The 11846-nt window shown below is 38.0% G+C and overlaps 1 pseudogene; it reads right to left on the reverse strand.

Annotated features, from left to right (window-relative positions):
- Nucleotides 1–234: 234 nt before the first annotated feature.
- On the reverse strand, nt 235–1599 carry LOC124104789 (beclin-1-like; annotated as a pseudogene).
- Nucleotides 1600–11846: the final 10247 nt, after the last annotated feature.

The following is an 11846-nucleotide window of genomic DNA, read 5'->3' on the forward strand; positions in this document are numbered from 1 at the left end:
ATAAAGGGAAGAGAAGGCATGGGATTAGGAGCAAAACTGTGACAAGGGCTGATAGCTATAGATGGCATGTTGTAGCTCTGGAAACTATCTGTCATATGATATTTTAAAATAAACTGGCTTTTGTCTCTTTTGGTATTGTAAACATGTGCTATTTAATATTTTCCAAATTTAAAACTATTTTTTTGCAAACAAAATTTAAAGCCTTTAAGACAAATATCTAAGAAAAAAAGAAAGTCATTTGTTACAAAACTGTGAGGATACCCAAGCAACACCCCACTTAAGATTTGTTAGCATGAACTTGAGAGGTTTTGTCCACTGTTCCTTGGAGTTAAACTGGGTTTTGATGGAACAGGAGCTGCCACTGCCTCCTGTGTCTTCAATCTTGGCTTTTTCCACATTTGTCCTGTAAGGAAGACAAAATTGTGTTTTGCCTTTCTCTACCTCTTCTTTGAATTGCTGTACACAGTCCAGGAATGCCACCATTGCATGATCAAATTTGTTGTCCCAGAAAAACTGCAAACATCCAGGACAATATAATGGCAGCTCCTTAGATTTGTCTGTCAGAGACTCCAGATATGAATGATTTCCACAGGGAACAAGTCAATATCTCTGAAATTTCAGGCCCATCTTATTGGCCAGGGCATGAAGCAGCAACACAGTCTGTCCCCAAGCAGCACTAATCTCATTCCATTCCATAGGAACACTGGGCAGATGACCCATCTGAAATTATTAATTGTGCCAAATTATCCACTGTGCCAGACATGGAAGGTCGCATTAAAGATGTTGGTTTTCTTCAGCTTGTCCAGCTGCATCTGGGCATATCGATTTTCTAAACTCTTCAGCTCATCATCCAGCTCTAGCTGTTGTCATTTAAATTCACTATATTCTCTCTGATTCTGAGCTTCCTCCTGATCCAGTCTCTTAGTCTCAGCCTGGACCTTCTCCAGATTTTTTGCCACTACCTTGCAGTCTTTTTCACATCTTCCAGCTCCTGGATCAGCCTTTTCTCCTCTAATGCCAGCTCCTTCAGCTCTCTCTGTAGTTGTTCACTGTCATCCTCATTCATTTGCTCTAGGATATCCAGACAGCATTTGTAGTTCTGACACTCATTTTCAGTGACATTGAGCTGAGTATCCAGCTGGTTTAAAAGTGTATCTGAGTATCCAGCTGGTCTAAAAGTGTATCTGTGCATTCTTCACACAGCTGGTGATCCACATCTGTCTGGCCCGACATGAGGTCAAAAAGGTCCCCAGTGACCTTCAGTTTTGGGCTGAGATTCTCCATAGTGCTACCATCAGATGCCTCCCGGATCAAAGTGAAGCTGTTAGCACTTTCTGTAGACATCATCCTGGTTGGGGGGATGAATCTGCAAGAGACACCATCCTGGCATTTCAATAAATGACTCCTTTCTTGAGTTAGCCTTTTCCTCCAGGGTGTTTCCTGATTTTGCCTGGGCTGTGGCAAATAATGGAGCTGTGAGCTCTTGGATGACAATACAGTCCAGAATCTTGAAGCTTGTGTCCAGTTTCAGAGGCTAGCTGCAGCACTGGCTATGAAGCTCACCTATGTGGTGCTGCTAGACATCTTAGACCCCTTCATCCCTGGAGACCCAGAGTCTGCTCTATCACTGGGGCCCAGTAGCATCGAGCCTTGTCCGGAGCGAGGCTTCCTGAACTGCCATCATCCAGTCTTCTTAATTTCTTTTTAATAACACAATTATTCCATTAGGCCAGATATTTACAATGGGAAGTTCAATTCAGTGGTGAATAATTTTTTTTTTAACTTGAGAGATCCAATTTTGTAATTCCAAGTGATCGAACTACATAACAAATGTATTCATTGTGACTAAGGCTTATCAAATGTAACCTTTACAACTAAATTCCCCCAAATAAAAGAATAATTTAACAAACAAAGAAAGTAAACTTTAGTGAGAAAGACTTGTTTCCAGTCTGATATTCAGATACTTTCAGAAGATTTTAATTGTTCTGTTTTCTAGTTTTTATTTGCAATGGAAATAGATTCAAAATTTTTATGTCTCTTTCCTGGTTATTTTTTACTGAAACTTAAAATTCTATAGGGATGGAAAAGGGTAGATTGTCAGGGTCCCCAGAATCACAGGTTTGTGTTCAGACTGATAACATAGAGGCATTGATGACAAGGATTCATGGGCTAGATCTTGACGTCCCAACATTGATTGTGGAAACAAGCAGAAGGTAAAGCATATGCTACCCAGTGACTCTGGTTTCTGGCCCACAACCCCGAGGAGCTGTAAGTGTTCCTCTTCTACTTGGCTGTTTCTGACTTGTATTCTTTATGACTAATAGATTGAGTCTTTCCCTGAGTTCTGTGAGCCATTCTTACAAATGATTGAATCTAAAGAGGAGGTCATGAGAGCTTCCCACTTAGAGCTAGTCTGTCAGAAGCATGGGTAACCACCTGGACTTGGGATTGATGTTTGATGTAGGGGAAGTCTTGTGGGACTGAGACCTTAACCTGTGGAGTTTGCACTAACTCCTAGTAGTTTGTGTCAGAATTGAGTTAAAATGCAGGACACCAATTGTTGTCCACAGAGATTTGGAGAATTGCTTGGTATGGAGAAAATCCCCACTTATTGGATGTCAGAAATGTTGAGAGTGGTATAAGTACAGAGAAAAAAATGCTTTTCTCTATACATTTGGTGTTTTTCCATTTTTACACCTTCCTTCTCCCTCTTTTTACACCAGCTCTGTCTTATACAATAAGGGAATTTGCATACATGTGTGCTTATAGCCCAGTTTGCACATCCAAGCTCTGTTCACTCAACATGCCACCCCTGCCCTAAAGTCACTTTTTAACTATTTTTTCAGGTGAGGGGATGTTCACAGGGCACACTGCCTTTGGGAAAATGGAAACTGGAAAGAGGCTGGCTCAGGCTCTAGAAGTTCAGGGCCATTGGGCTGATAATTCTGGGGTCTCATTTAAGTGGAGCACATTTTAGAAAGGAGAGGTGTGGGTTTTGGGTGTATTTGTCACTTGCAGACCCTCTTCCCCATACAGAGAGGCATAGTGCAAAAGGGCCAAAGTAGACCCCCTCTAGGCATGGAATCCAGGAGGGAGCTCATTTCTCCTGTGTCTAGGTGGTATTGTCTTTGGGGGTGGATGATTCTACTACTTCTGAGCAAAAATTGAACCAGAGTTCCACACTAAAATTGGTAGCCTTGAAGTCTATGGTCAACCTGTCTTGCCCCCTCAGATGTACCACACCGTGACCCAACTACTGGGTGGAGAATATTATAGGGTACATGTTCCCGATTCTCTTGAAGCCCATAAATGCATCCCCCTAAACATGGGGACATGCTTCCCACAGTTTTTCTCCAATGTTGGCCTATACTTCTCCCACTCCTTGGTGTGTCTTGCTACCTGGGACAATCCAGCAGTTATTACTTTCAAGACAAGATGGAATGTTGTTTTCTGGTTGTCAGGCAACTTTTTTTTTTTTTTTTAATTCAGGAGGTATAACCCAGGGCCCTGTTCTTGCTAAGCATGCCCTTTACTACTGAGCTACTCCTCCACACCTCAGACCAACTTTTAATTTTGGCCTATAGCATTAAAGTCATTAAACACTGCTGGAGGCAGATTTGGTTACTTTTCTTGGGTGGGAGAGGCAAAAATACCTACAGCCAAAGAAAGACAAAGATTAACATCTTAAACAGTCACCCTACCAGATACACCTTAGCTCCTTCATTTCTTACAACAGTCTTATTGAGGAAATAGAATTTCAGGAAGATTAAGCAACTTCCTTAAGGCCATTAAAGAAGGAGAAGATCAAGAAGTCATTCCCAAGGCTGACTAATTTCAAGGCTTTTGCTTTTTTAACTACTCACACTACTATATTTTTCTTTCTTTCTTTCTTCTAATTGATTTTATTTTTTAAAATACACGACAGCAGACTGCATTACAATTCTTATTACAACATATAAAGAACAATTTTTCATATCTTTGTATATAAGGTATGTTCATGCCAATTCATGTCTTTATACATGTACTTTGTTTTTTTGCATTACAATTCTTATTACACATATATACCACAATTGTTCATATCTCTGTTTGTATATAAAGTATGTTGACACCCATTTTGTGTCTTCATACATGTACTTTGGATAATGATGTCTATCACATTCCACCATCCTTGCTAATCCCCTGCCCACTCCCTTTCCGTTCCACCCCTCTTCCCTATCTAGAATTCATCTATTCCTCCCATGCTCCCCCTCCCTACCCCAGTATGAGTCAGCCTCCTTATATCAGAGAAAACATTCAGCATTTGTTTTTTTGGGATTGGCTAACTTCACTTAGCATTATCTTCTCCAACACCATCCATTTACCTGCAAATGCAATGATTTTATTCTCTTTTATTGCTGAGTCAAATTCCATTGTTATATATGCCACATTTTTTTATCCATTCATCCACTGAAGGGCATCTAGGTTGGCTCCACAGTTTAGCTATAGTGAATTGTGCTGCTATAAACATTGATGTGGCTGTGTCCCTGTAGTATGCTGTTTTTAAGTCCTTTGGGTATAGACCGAGGAGAGGGATAGCTGGGTCAAATGGTGGTTCCATTCCCAGATTTCCAAGGAATCTCCATACTGCTTTCCATATCTATCACACCCAAGAACTTTGAAGAACACAAATTTGTGAGACTGCAGGCAGAAGTGTGTTATCTTGTGTAGCTGTGCCATTTGTTATGTTTTTTGAGATTCCAGAGTATTACAAAGGATGTAACAAGAATCGAGGCCTGTTAAAAGATGTATTTCTATTATGGGTTGAGTGATGATGTATCAATCAGTACCACAGCACCACATATACATAAATAAATTAAATAAAGGTATTGTGTCCATCTACAACTAAAAAAAGAAAAATTAAAAAAGAAAAGCAGATGTTTTTTAAAATGTCACCTATAAATAAATTAGAATTGATTGTGAAATATTTGTTCAGTTCTTATTGTTTGTTCATTTCCTTATTCCTATCATGCTTCTCAATGCAGAGCAAACATGTCCTCCTAAAGGGCAGGGCAGAATGATTCCTCTGTTCTAATTTTGTTGATGGTTTATAATGTTCATAGTGAATTTCAAGAATATACACCCAGGGTGAATAATACTTCAAAAATTTAAATCAGGGAACATAAAACATTTTCCCCATTATTTTATTGCTAAAATTCAAACACTATTAAATTCAGAGCTTAACTGCCTTACTAGCTGCTGTTAAAAAAAGAATGGGGGTGAGGAGAATGGGGGGAGCAGGACAAGTGACAAAGAAAGAAGCCAAGCAAGGATGCAGTTTCAGATGAAGTCCTGGCCTAGCCTGATCCTGTGGGAGCTCTGGGACTTGAGTTACACCCCAAGGCTTATCTAACCTTGAGGCATCAGTCAGGCAATGACTATGGTTACCCTGGGGCAATTCTGGGTTCCCCAAAATAATAACAAAGCAGCTTCATTGGAAGGGAAGCAAACAGAAGTTGGGAGATGAACCCCAGAACTGATTTTAAAAAACAAAACAAAACATCAGAGGGGCTGTGGGCAGTGACTGACAGCGGTGACTGTGCCTCAGACCATCTGCTCTGTAGTTTGTAATTCTTTTACTGTAGGTCTGACTCTGAATCAGCAGACACAAGTCCCATAAATAACCAGTATTTGTGGAGAAAGATACTCTTAGGGCTTTGAACTGTTACAGTAGCCTAAGGAATTAAAAGACCTCCTACCCAAGGTTTTTGGGAAGCCAGACTGGCAGGAATATGATCATATCTATATAAAGAGATGTTAAAAAAAAACTTTAAGCAATTGCTCACTAAGTATATGCCATGCCACCAGCACTGCAGGGAAGGCAAAACATTTATGAGATTTAGACAATTTTTATCTTGGGATTTTTACACTACAGCTGGATAGATGAAATTCACATGCATGAAACTAGTATGCTCAACACCAGATACTATATAATTAAAGGCTGTTGTATTCCAAGAAGAGAAATAGACGCCCTTTGGTCATACTTTTTCAGAGTCTTAGAGTATGAATGGTGAATGAGATCAGATCAAGCCCATGCCTGCAGTCATTCAACAAATCTGAGATGTCTTTGTGCCAGTTGATAAGCACATTAGGGCTGACTAGTTACATGTCACAAGATAGTGTAACAAGTACAATGATACAGGAGACACTTTGGGGGATATTTGGGTACTGTAGTATTTTTTAGTTCAATCCCTATAGTTCATGGAATCCAAATGTCATGAATTCAAAGATAAGCCATTATTTTACTTTTTCATTGAGAAAGAAAATATCAGTCAAGCAATACAATGCCATCTTTTTATTTTTTCAGTACTGGGATTTGAACTCAGGGCTGCTCTACCACTGATCTATGTACCCAGCACCACTCCTGTCCTTTTTGTTTTTATTTTAAGACAGGGTCTTTTCAAGTTGTAGAGGCTGACCTCAAACTTGGTGATTCTTTTTTCTCAGCCTCCCTAGTAGGTGGGATTATACATGTGTGCCACTGTGCCCAGCTTGAAATTTTATTAATTATAAGGCAATAATTTTTTAAAAGGCTTCAATAAAAAAAGTTCATTTTAGGAGGCTATAGAAGATTGCCTTTCCTTGTAGAGAATAGATAACAGAGGCTCACTTTTCTTTTATAGTTCCATATTATTAGTCCTTAGTGTTTCCTAAGGGAAGAGGAAAAGTGATTGATAATAAGAAGGCCTTTGGTTTTTATCTCCTACTGAGGACAATAACAATATTTGAAACAGCAGTCAAATATTCAGGTGCTTGGTATGGATCTGGCCCTGGAATAACTGCTTTTTAACTATTAGTTAATTTAATTCTTTCTTAATCCACTGAATAAAGTATTTGTTTTGTGGCACTGGGGATTGAACCCAAGACTTTGCACATGCTAGGTGAATGCTCTACCACTGAACTGCACTCCCAGTCCAGATAAAGATTTTAGTATCCCCGTTTTACTGACTGGGATTCAAGTCAGTAAGCAACTGGCCTGAAGTCACACTGCTGCTAAGTATCTGAACTGAGATTGGCATGCAGGTGCATCTATCTCTGTTTATGTTCATGTTTTTAACCATTTTGCCAGTAAGTGGTTTGATAAATCCTGATTTCCTGCAAAGGAAAAAAAAAAAGACATTTCATTTCAGTCAGCATTTATCAGTAATGTCTCTTCTCAGGGAGCTTACAGAGAGCAAAACATTGTTTTGCAGACTAAAGAGGAGACTGAATGACCTATCTTAAAACATGACTATATTCCTGATGTTGCTATTGCATAACTAGTCTTTATACAGTCTTTGCGAATTATACTGCTGGATAATGGATTTTAAATTGCATGTTTAAGTAGACTAAGAACTCTGCAGTTTGTGGGTTACATTTTAGAAACCGCAGAATAGATAAGGTGCACAATTAAAGAGTACGCTTCTTCCAAACCCCTAATTTGTGTTAGGATATTCAATTACCATCCTCTACGTGCAGGCATGACTTTTGATCCAGTAGTGATGAAGTCTGGCCCAGAAGTTTGCAGACTCTGAACTATTTATCAGAAGGTATTACTTAACTTACATCTGACACAACTGTTTATCTTCACAGACAATTTTGGGTTATCTGAATTTAGAAGAGGTTGGCTAATCTTTGATTAACCTGAGGTAATGGCTAGAATTTTAAGATAGAAATGTCAGTTTGTTAGCATCTTAGTCTGATCACTTTATAAACGGAGCCATCAAATTTCAACCTTTTTGGTCTCAGGACCCCTTTACACTCAGAAAATATATTAAGGTCCCCAGGACTGGGGATGTAGCTCAGTGGTAGTGTGCCTGCTCAGCATGTGTGAGGCCTTCGGTTCCATCCACAACACTCTGAAAATAAATAGAAAATACTGATGACTCTAAAGGACTTTTGTTTATGTGTAGTATAACTATTGCTATTTACAACTTAGAAATTTAAATAGAGAAAAAAGCTTGTTGGCAGTGCTGGAGACTGAACCCAGAGCCTCATACATGTTAGGCAAGGTCTCTACCATTGAGCTATATCTTCAGCCCCCTAAAATGGAGATATTTTAAAAATATCAACTCACTTAAAATAACAGTAATCTCATTACATGTTAACATAAATAACACATTTTATGAAAAAACAATTTTCCAAACAAAAAATTTTCAGATGAATGGCAGTTTCCTATTTTTTACAAATCCCTTTAATGTCTGACTTGATAAAAGACAGCTGAATTCTCCAATCTGCTTCGGCATTCTGTCATTTGTAACACTGTGTGTCCTGTGACCTCTGCAGAACTCCAATGTGTATTGAGAGAATAAAGGTTAAAACAAAGAAGGCAAAAACCTTCCAGGCATGATGGCACATGCCTTGTAATTCTAGCTACTTGGGAGGCTGAAACAGGGGGATCCCAAGTTTGAGCCAGCGTGGACAACTTGGTGAGATCCAGTATGAAAACAAAAATTAAATAGGACTGAGGATTTAACAGAGTGGTAGAGCACCCTTGGGTTCAATTTTCAGTACCACAACCACCACCACAACAACAAAGGAGGCAGAATACAGTATATGAAGACAGTTTTATGGAACTTCCTGAAAAGTTACTGTGGAGACCTCCCAGGGTCACTGGGAGAACCACATCTTTAATATTTCTTATTTCTTGCTAATGATTTAAGAATACATTATTTAGAATATGGAATTATTTTTATTTTCCTTGGATTTTATCTAATAACTAACACTCAAAGAATATCTCATAGATTTAATATATAATAAATATACAATAGTATACATATAAAGAATTATGAGTACTCTGAAAAATGACTTTCCTCATGGCTCTACAGCTTTAGGGAGTTCTCAAACTAAACTAGAACACACAGATAGAAAAAATTAAGATGGGAGAAAACAAAGTTTATTATGTATTGAGTATACACCAGACATTGTTCTAGGTACTGGCGATATAGCAGTGAACATAATGGAGTCCCTGCCCTCAAAGGTGAACTATAGCCTATTATAGTAGTTCTGAAATGGTAATCCTCAGACCATGAATAATCAGTGTACTTTCAGGTATGTTCTGGGGTCTGTTGAAAAAACAACGGTTCATCATTATGTTAGTATTTATTCTTCATCAATGGTGCAACACTGGACAACTTTGGAAGACAAATCCGATAGCATGAATCCCTGACAATGTAAGATTTTAGGGAAAGATGCCTATAAAATGTTGAATACCCATGTTTGCCAACACCCAGAACTTCAAGGGCCAGAGGAGAAGTTTCTACAAGTTCTTTCTAAACATAATAGAGAACTGGAAAGGACAAGGAAGATAAAGCTTACCAGAGAAAAGGAGTGGGCAGTTCTAGGTATGTTTGTTCTTAGGTGTTACCACCCTGCAAGTTCTGGGCAATGGGAAAAGGATGGGCTTAATTAACTTCCTAGTTGTCCTTCAGGGAGCTCCAAAGCTAAGTAGCAGAGGGGTTCATTCACAACAGAATGTTTGCTTTTATCTATTAATTTTGGTGGGAGCAAGTGTTACAAGTATTTTTCTTCTCTTACTAGCTTATCTTTTCTCTTCAAAAAATGAAACAAAAAAAGAAAACCTTTGCCACAGAAGAATTTTTAAAGTAAAAAAATTAGTAAATTGCTTTACATTTGTTTCTTTCGAGTGCAATGTTTATAAAATTTTCATGAATTACAGGAGTTATTCAAATTTTATTGGTAAAAAAAACTAATTGAGTATGAAAACTCTAATTTTGGTTGGTATTTTCTGAACATGTACAGAAGCAGATCCCAACACTCAACATATTGTATACTATGAAAGTTTTCAGTAGAACACAAGGAGCAATGCCCCAAACTTCCAAGGTTTAAAAATACACACAATGAAATAATCTTTAAAAGATTCTCTTAAATGCTTATTGTTTCTTCTGAATATACACAAATGTTACACAGGTTAAAGAGATGTCATGGAGACTGTAATATAGTGGAGGAAAAAAGAGAATAGTTTTATGTTAGAATAATGGCAAAGAATATCACAGAAAAATTTTGAAATGGTCAATGATCAATAAGATTTAAGACTAACAATGTAGAATGTGATGTTTGTCCAAGTATTTCTTGGATTACTGTCGGAGACCGTGTGTTTTAGTTTTTCCTGTCTTCATTGATAATGGAATCTGGTTCTAAGTTTCTAATATGGTTTGTTTTGGCTATTCAGGACCAGGTTGTAACTGATGCCTCTTTTGTTAGCTATCATGTTCACCAGCATAACAGGAGATGCCAAAGAAAACAGGGAAACACAAGTTCAAACAACTCAGTATCAGAATCAATTGTGTCTTAACAAAGACTATGAAAGTTGGGTCCTTGTTGGTAGCCAGCCAGCCAGCCAGCCTTCCTTCCTTTCTTCTTTTCTTTTCTTCTCTCTCTTCCTTCATTCTTTCAGTATTTGTTGGGTGCCTATTATGTGCCAGGAATTGAGGTAACACTGCATGTACAGTGTGAAGCAAAGTAAACCTTGACCCTCTTATCAGATCTGTTCAAATTTATTTATTAATTCTGTAATGATATTGTTTTCATCCTCTTGCCAGTTACTAAGTATTGTCTCTCAGCTCCATATTTCCCCTTCCACATTTTTGTTTTATGATACTGGGATGGGGACTGTGCAAACCACCTTTATGTTTTTGCCAGTTGCTCTGTTAGGTGCTACCAATCAGGAGCATCAGGGGAGACTGAGAGACTGAAGGAGGGAGAAGGGACTTCTTCTCCATTCCAGCTGGTTTCATGCTCTTTTCAGGGGCATGGGAGCCTTACTTCTTCACCCTGGTTGAGTCAGATTCTATGGTGTTTATACTCACAGTTTATTTAACACTTACGGAACCAGCCTCATCACACTCCCTCAAAGACCCCAGTACCGGTTGGTCAGCACACCCTTGGAGGTTTGGGTCTTGGTTCCCTAGAACCCCTTCTCTGAACTAAGAGATATTAGCAATAATCAAACAGCACTCCTTTTCATACTTGGTTTCTTGGGGCCCCTCCTCCAAGTGTCTCAGTTTTCATTATTCTAACTTTTTCCCTTTGTTCCCTCAGTTCTGGGATGGAAAATTCTTCTTGAAATGTGTCTATATACCATATATTTATCTAAAATCTTAGTGCTCTCTTTTTTTCTTTTTGATTCTTCAGTACCTAGTTAGCAATTCTTCACCTCTCTCTGTTGCAAGAACTAGTATGATTTCTGATTCCTGATGGTTCCTAACTAACACAGTTTTGATTTATTTCCTACATTCTGCAACATCACTTTGCTGTTTTATCATTTTTAACAAGTTGTTATTTAATCGTAAACATGCTAACGTGAAAAGCTCTTGCATTTTTCTAATCTTCCTGTTGTTTTCCAGACTGTACTTCATAGGCCATGCTACTTTCCTTACTGCTGTTTTCTTTGTTAAGTTTATTTTATAGTTGCTATGTGTTTTCTCTGTTCACATTTTTCTTTTCATCCTGTGCATGCATACCATGGGCAACAGTTTTCTAGATCTGATTTGCTCTGATTCCATCTGAATAAATCTTTCTTGGTAACTTCTCTGCCTATTTGACAAGTGTTTGTCTTTTCTATAGCTAAAGTTTAAGGAATAATAACAGAAATGAATTTATTAAGGTCTATGAAATGAGAAATGAATAAACCATATTTTCTTTTTATATAATAATTGTTACATAATGAAGTATCTTTTTATTGTACTGCGACCTTTCCTAATTTTAGAAGTTTGTCTGCTAATATGAATTATCCTGAACAGAGAATATGGTTATGTTTTTTATCAAAAGAATGGGCCACTTAGAGCAATTTGTATTGCATATATAACTAA

The sequence above is a fragment of the Marmota monax genome, unplaced genomic scaffold (assembly GCF_021218885.2).
Source record: "Marmota monax isolate L192 unplaced genomic scaffold, Marmota_monax_Labrador192_F-V1.1 WCK01_AAM20220418_F8-fsc00001, whole genome shotgun sequence".
Classification (NCBI taxonomy): domain Eukaryota; kingdom Metazoa; phylum Chordata; class Mammalia; order Rodentia; family Sciuridae; genus Marmota; species Marmota monax.